Raw genomic sequence first — 8,145 nt, 5'->3', positions numbered from 1 at the left:
CTCCTCTCCTTGAAAAGCAAAAGACAAACTCCTTCATTGGTACACAATCCCCTCCCCCACCCCGCACATCGCCACCCCCACCTCAAATATACTCCACTCTGCAATCCTCATTCTGGACTCATAATAATCATAATGCCCTAAAAGATATAGATAATAACCTTTAGCAAGCGGCTGCATCAGGCCCAGGCTGAGAAAAGCCAGAAGCATACACAACTGGAAAGATCCCACCAGCTACAGCAGGGCTACAATCAGGTGGCAGTGTGGTCTTCGTGTGTCATCTAACTTCTTAGTGCTTCAGTTTCTGTTCCTTCAAATGGGCAACAGAGTGTTCGTCCAGACAAAGCACAAGACTCTCATCACTCCCACAGTGAGCACTTCTGTGCATAGTCTCCTATTTTCGGCATGGGTTTTAGTGTCCCCTGTTCACTCCCACAGTGCACACTTCTGCGTGTAATTGCCTATATACAGCAAGGGTTTCAACGCACACTTCTGGGCATCGTCTCCTGTTTACAGCATGGGTTTCAGTGTCCCCTGCCTCAGTCCGTGGAGAAGCCCGACCATGCACCTCCTCCAAGCTCAGCTGCTGCCACACTTCCGGCATGCCTATTTTAAGATCCCCTAGCAGCTCTCGGGGAAATGTTGCCATGCCAACTCACTGGCTGTTGCTAATCATACTCTATGAATGCATAGTACAACCATCTGACAAGCAATTCCCTCCTCCCTTTGCCTAGAGACCATTTCCAAATTGTTAGAAGGCAGATCACCTTTTCACAATGGCACACAATAGAGCCATAATATCAAGCATCAAATTAGTGACGTGATTAAAACATGCACCCAGCACTTCAGTTTGCAAAGTGTTTTGCATCACCCATCAATGTTCACAGAAGGGATCAGGGCAGGTAACTTACTACCCCATTAGCCAGGTGATTACTGATGTGGAACATGACTTTTTAATTTATTAATTGTTGCACATTTTCTCCCCCTTCCCCTCCCATAGCTCACTCCGCAATGTATCCCTTGTTTTAAATTGTTGTCATACATAGAATGCATAATCATATATTACTTTCGGACCGTTCTTCCCTTCATCTGTTCTAATACAGTGCTCATTATCTATCTACCTTTACCCCATTCTCTCCCTCACCCCCTCACATCTGTCTTATTTTATAACAGTGGTGTCATGCAGTCTTTGTCCTTTTGTGACAGAGACATTTTAGCCAGCATAATGTTCTCCCAGCTCCCCCATGTTGTGTAATGTTTCATGAATTCATTGTTTTTCAATACTGTGTAATATTCCATTCTGTGACTGTACCATAGTATTTCTATCTATTCAATTGTTGATGAACATTTGGGTTGTTTCCATCCTTTTGCTATTGTGAATACACAGCAATAAATATGGGTGGGCATACATCTGTCTGAGTTGCTTTGGTTTCTTTAGGGTATATTGCCAGTAGTGAAATTGCTGGGTCAAATGGTATTTCTATTTCCAACTTTTTGAAAAAATGTCAGATTGCATGCCATAATCATTATACCATTTTATATCCCCACAAGCAGTGAATGAGTTCCAATCTCTCTACAGTCTTGCTTGCTCTCTACAATCTTAGCTGTTTGCTGCACTTTTGAAAGTTGCTGGGGTGACATGATATCTCATAGTTGTTTCAGACAACGACTTCTTATAGTCTCAGAGGTAAAGATATGCAGGACTTGGACTTCAGAAGTTCATCTAGCTTTACATCCCAACTTCTTTCTCTTAATCTAAGTGACCTGTGTCATCTCTTGGAAAGATTAAAGTCAAATGATTACAACCCTTTTTTATGCAATAGTATAACATATTCTTTCTTTCATTCTTTCATAGCTCCATTTGATGGAATGCCTAAAGAAAATGCAAGTAGCAGAGCCCTACTAGAGATCACACTTGTCCTTGTACACTTGTCTAGCATAGCTGGTCTCACACATCCACACTTCTAAGAGATTCACCTGTGCAGTAGCACATACTATGTTACTTCTTTAGGGACTCTAGAAAGCTCAGAGGTAATATATAAAGAAGTACAATAAGCAGAGAACAAGAGAGGGGGAGTAAGTGGAGACTTTGAATGACAAGGGAAGGGAAGGGGCAAGGTGGAGGAATCCACAACTAGCGGTAGACACACCCCTTCAGGTGAAGGCAAGTGGATAGAGTTGAGGGCAGAAAGCAACCCTAGAAGGATATGCACCCCTAGACTGACCAATGACTAACATGAAGTCCTGCTCCCAGGACAAGTCACCCTATCTCATTCTCTCTGGACTCTGTGCTCTGAGAATGGTGAGGGTGGGTGCACTATTACATCTCATTGGGTTGATTCAAACTCACAGCGACCCTATGCACAATAGAAGCCACTGCTTAGTGCTGAGTTATCCTCACAGTCGTAGCCATGTTTCAGCTCACTGTTCAATGCCTATGTCAGGGCATCTCATTCAGAATCATCCTCTTATCTATTAGCTCTCTATTGTACCAAGCACAGTGGCTTTCTAAAGAGAGTGGTCTCTCTTGGCAACATGTCCAGAGTACGTGTGGTAAAGTTTCCCATCCTTGCTTCTAAAGAGCATTTGATTATACTTCTTTCAAAATGGATTTGTTCTTCTGGCTGCCTTTGGTATATTCAACATATTTTGTCAACACCATGTTTTAAATGCATTAATTCTTCTATGGTAGTCTTTGTTCATTGTGCACTTTTCTAATGTATGAGGCAGTTCCATAACTTGGGTCAGGCCCACTTTAGTATTCAAAGTGATCTTTGCTTTTGAAAATGTAAAAACTTTTTCATTAGACTTTCTCAATGTAGTATGTTGTTTGATTTCTTGACTTCTACTTCCATGGAGGTTGATTATAGATCCAAATAAATTTAAGTCCTTGATAACTTCAATCTTTTCTATCATAGTGCTTTTTATTGATGCAGTTGTGAGAAATTTTGTTTTGTGTGGAGGCATATGTATACTGAGGGCTAGCCTTTGATTTTCATCAGTGTTTCCATGCCTGACCTCATGGTTGAATTCATGTGACCACTCAAGAAGGGTATCCACACAACTTTGCTTGATTTCTTGATCATTGTATGTTTTATCATTATATAAAGGAACAACTCTTTCCTGTTTTCTATTGGACAAGGAGCTCTAGTCTCAGGAATATAAAGGACCTGTCTCAGGTCATGAAGGAAGACAGAGCCAAAAGTGAAGCCTCTAGTGGTGTCACTACCTAAAGCAAAAGTCGAGCCATTCCTAACCTGAGACTTCAGCTGGCTTGTTGTTGTTGTTGTTATGTGCCTTCGAGTCATTTGCGACTCATAGCGACCCTATGTACAACAGCCCTAAACCCTGATCTATCCTGTGCCAATCTCATTGCCTCTGACACACCCATCCCGATTACCCCAGTCACTGAATCAATCCACCTCCTAGAGGTTCTTCCCCTCCTGCACTGTCCCTCCACTCTACCCAGCATGATGTCCCTCTCTAAAGATCTGTCTCTCCTTACAACATGTCCAAAGTATGTCAGATGAAGCCCCAGAATTCTTGCCTCCAAGGAGCAGCCTGGTTTAACCCTCTCTAGGATGAATCTTTGTTTTCTTGACAGTCCATGGTACATTCAGCTGGCTACTGTTCCCTAAATACCTACATTTTCACCTGTTACATGAGGATGTTGACCTGACCAGGCGCCACCAATTTAAAGTGAATGTCCTAGTGAGGGAAACCAAGACACTTTCAAGGTCATTACCATTGGGCTAATGAGTATATAGTTTGGTGGCCTCTGACTTTCCAAGAGAGGTCTGAAATTCAAAGGTTATTTTAAAAAAAAGCCTTGATATTTTAAAATGTCACTTGCAAATACTCCATACCCATCTGTCAGTTTGCTGTACTCTGGTGACTTGCACGTTGCTATGATGTTGGAAGCTCCGACACAGTATTTTAAATATCAGCAGGATTATCCATTGGAAACGGGTTTCATCAGAGCTTCCAGACTAAGACAGATTAGGAAACCAGCTTGTCATGAACTTCTAAAATAATGAACCCTCAAAAAAATCCTATTTATAACAGGGAACATTGTCAGATATCATGCTAGAAGATGAGTCTTTCAGTTTGGAAGGCATTAAAAATATACACAGCAAAGTGTTGCCTACTCGAAGTGGAGTCTGCCTTAATGACACAGATGGAGTAAAGATTTCATCCAGTGAAGGACCTTCATTTGCTTATGGGGCTTAACTCAAATGAAAAAAAAAAGTTGCAAATATCTATTGATAATTGGAACATGGGATGTACAAAATATGAACCTAAGAAAACTAACAGTTGCCAAAAATTAAATTTGACACATTGACAAAGATCAATATTCTAGGCTTTAGTGAACAGAAATGGGATGGTACTGGCCATTTTGAATTAAACAATTGTATGATGTACTAGGCTGAGAATGAAAATTTGAAAAGGTAGGTTGTAGAAATTATTGTATAAAGGGATATTTCAAAACTTGTCCAGATATGCAAAGATGTCAGTAATAAAATAATATCCACATGCACATAAGAAAGACCTATTACAACTGTTGCTGTTATATGCCATCAAGTCGCTTGCGATTCATAGCGACCCTATGTACAACAGCCCTAAATCCTGCTCTATCCTGTGCCAATCGCTCTGCCTCTGACACAGCCATCCCAATTACCCCAGTCACTGAATCAATCCACCTCATAGAGGGTCTTCCCCTCCTGCGCTGTCCCTCCACCCTCCCAAGCATTATGTCCCTCTCCAAGGACCTGTCCCTCCTTACAACATGTCCAAAGTATGTCAGACGTAGTGCCAGAATCCTTGCCTCCAAGGAGTAGCCTGGTTTAACCCTCTCCAGGATGAATCTGTTTGTTTTCTTGACAGTCCATGGTACATTCAATACTCTTCTCCAGCACACAATTCAAAGGCATCAATTCTCCTTCTATCCTCCCTAGTCATTGTCCAACTCTATGATGCATAACAAGTGATTGCAAAGACCATGGCCTACTACTCAAATACTGATTGATGATGAGTCTTCCTCCAATCCTGATGCTACAATCCTCTTCATAGAGTCCAACTTCCCAGATATTTTACTCAGCATGCAGATTGAATAGGTATGAAGAGAGAAAACAACCCCAACACACTCCCTTCTCAATTTTAAACTATGCAGTGTTCCCCTGCTCTGTTCACACAACAGAGAACAATTAAGTTCTTTGGAAATTCCATTTTTCTCAATGTCAGTCACAATTTGTTATGATCCACACAGTCAAATGTCTTTGCATAGTCAATAAAGCATAAATACACATTTTTATGATAGACTTTCAGCAATGATATTTTTGGTGCTATGGCCTCTTCTAAATCCTGCGTGAATTTCTGGCAGTTCCCCATCAATGTACTGTTCCAGCCATTTTCAAATGCTCTTCATTGGCATTTTGCTTGCATGTGATATTATTGATATTGTTCATTAGTTTCCACATTCAGTTGGATCATCTTTCTTGGGAATGGGAACAAATATTGACCTTTTTCAAACAGTTGGCCAGAGAGTTGTCCTCCAAATTTTTTGGCATAGACTGGTGAGTGCATCTAAGGCTGCATCTGTTAATTGAAACAAGACAATTGGTATCCCATCAATTCCTGGGGCCTTATTTTTTGCCAGTGCCTTCAACGGGAGGGAGACTCATCAATAATCTGAGTTATACAGATGACACAATCTTGCTTGCTGAAAGTGAGGAGGACTTGGAGTACTTGTTGCAGAAGATCAAGGAATGCAGCCTTCAGTATGGATTGTATCTCAATATCAAGAAAACAAAGATTCTTACCACTGGACCAATAAGCAGTGTCATGATGGATGGAGAGGAGACTGAAATTGTCAACAGTTTCATCATGCTTTGATCCACAATTAACATCCTTGGTAGCAGCTGTCAGTAAAGAAGAAGATGCATTGCACTTAGAGAAATCTGCAGTTAGGCAAGTCTCCAAGTTATTGAGGAGTAATGATGCCCATTTGAGGATTAAGTTATATCTGATTCAGGCCATGGTCTTTTCAGTCACTTGCTATGCATCTGACAGCTGGACAATGAATAAGGATGACAGAAGGAGAATTGATGCATTTTAGTTGTGGTGTTGGAGAAGAGCAGTGAACATCCCATGGACAGCCAAAAGAACAAACAAATATATCTTGGAGAGGGTGCAGGCAGAGTGCACTTTGGAGGCAAGAATGATGAAGCTTTGCCTCACATACTTTGGGCATGTTGCTAGGAGGGGTTATTCCTTAGAGAGAAACAAGATGCTTGGAAGGATGGAGGGTCAATGAAAAAGAGGAATACTTTTAAGCAGGTAGATTGGCACGATGACTGCCTCAATGGGCTCTAGTGTGTCAGGAAGTGTGAAGATGGCACAATAGGACAGGGTTCACATCTATTATTCATAGGATCACTGTGAGTCACACTTGACTTGATGGCACGTAACAACAACATGGACTTCCAAAAAAACAAACAGATATGTCTTGGGGAAAGTGCAAGCTGAATGCTCCCTGGGGGCAAAAAAGGTGAAGCTTTGTCTCATACTTTGGGCATGTTCTTAGGAGAGGCTATTCTTTGGGAAGGGACATCAGGCTTGGAAAGATGGAGGGTCAGTGAAAGAAAGGAAGACCTTCAATGAGATAGGTTAACATGGTGACTGCAGCAATGGGTTCAAGTATGTCAGAAATGATGAGGATAGGGCCACCATTCAGATTTGTTGTTCATAGGTCACACTTAACAACAAATATTTTTAAATTATATAAATTGTGACTATACACATGAATCTCACCTGAAGGAATAAAAATTCTGTTCCTGACAGGATCCAAATTGCCTACGAATGTAGAAAGAAACTGCAAAAAAAGCTCAATATTGGTCAGCTGTGGGGAAAAGCTACTAGTTATTCATAGACAAATTCAAACTGAAGCAGAAGAAAAGTAAAGCAAGCCCACAAGAGCCAAATAAACCTTGCATGTATCCTACTTGAATTATTTCTTTTTAAAAGTCAACTTGAAAAGAAATTTGATGTATTTAGCACTAATGACTGAAAATCATGAGTGTCGTCATGTGACGACAATCAAGAACATTATATATGAAGAGAGTTAAAGGTCATTAAAAAAAGGAAAGAGACAAAAGACAGTAAAATATAGGAAAGAGAAAAATCAAATTAAATGTCAGAAGAGACTATGGATAATGTAGTTTAATGTTGAAGAACTAAAGTAAAAGGAGGAAATGATGAAATAAGAGTGCTGAGCAGAAAATGTCAAAGGGTAGCTCAAGAAGACAAAGTAAATATTATAAGAAAATGTGCAAAAAACTGGAATGAGAAAATCAAGAAAGAAGAGCATGTATCTCTCAAGGTGGAAGAACAAATTTTAGCTTTAAATTACAATACTAAAGGATACTTTGGATAAAATGATGCAGGAAGCATTACAGGAAGATGGAAGAAATATGCAGAATCACTGTAACAAAAAGAATTCATTGACCTTGAACCATTTCAGGAAGTAGCATGTGATCAAGGGCCAATAGTAATAAAGATAGAAATTCAACCTATGCTGAAGGTATTGGCAAAAAAATAAAGCCTCAGTTATTCATGGAATATAAATAGAAGTATTTCAGTAGTGCTAGTCATGTAGCTCTGGATGTATTCATTTGCCTGTGCTAACAAATTTGGAAGACAGAGACTTGGCCAACTAACTGGAAAAGATTCATATTTGTGCTCATTCCCCTCAAAAGGTGATCAAATAGAATGAAGAAATTATCAAACAAAATCATTGTTATCACACACTATTAAAATCCTGCAGAGGATGATCAGACTACAACTGGAGTAGGGAACTCCCAGAATTTCGAGGTGGATTCAGAAACCATGGAACAAGATATGTAAATGCTGCTATCAGATGGATTTTTTTTATTTTCTCCATTAGTTTTGAAATTTATAAATAAATTCTGGATATGGAATCTTTTCTTTTTTAATTATTATTAAATTTTATTCGTTTTAATGAACATTTACAGAGATTTTGGGTTCTCATTCATTCATTGTTGCACTGTTTTCTCTACACTCCTCCCCAGTTCGTTCTTCTTCTCCCACCCCCCGAATATCTGTTTTAATTTTCCAATTGCCATAGTGCTT

The sequence above is a fragment of the Elephantulus edwardii genome, unplaced genomic scaffold (assembly GCF_000299155.1).
Source record: "Elephantulus edwardii isolate Elephantulus edwardi_28Jun2011 unplaced genomic scaffold, EleEdw1.0 scaffold00129, whole genome shotgun sequence".
NCBI lineage: Eukaryota > Metazoa > Chordata > Mammalia > Macroscelidea > Macroscelididae > Elephantulus > Elephantulus edwardii.
Note: the sequence above shows the minus strand (reverse complement) of the source record.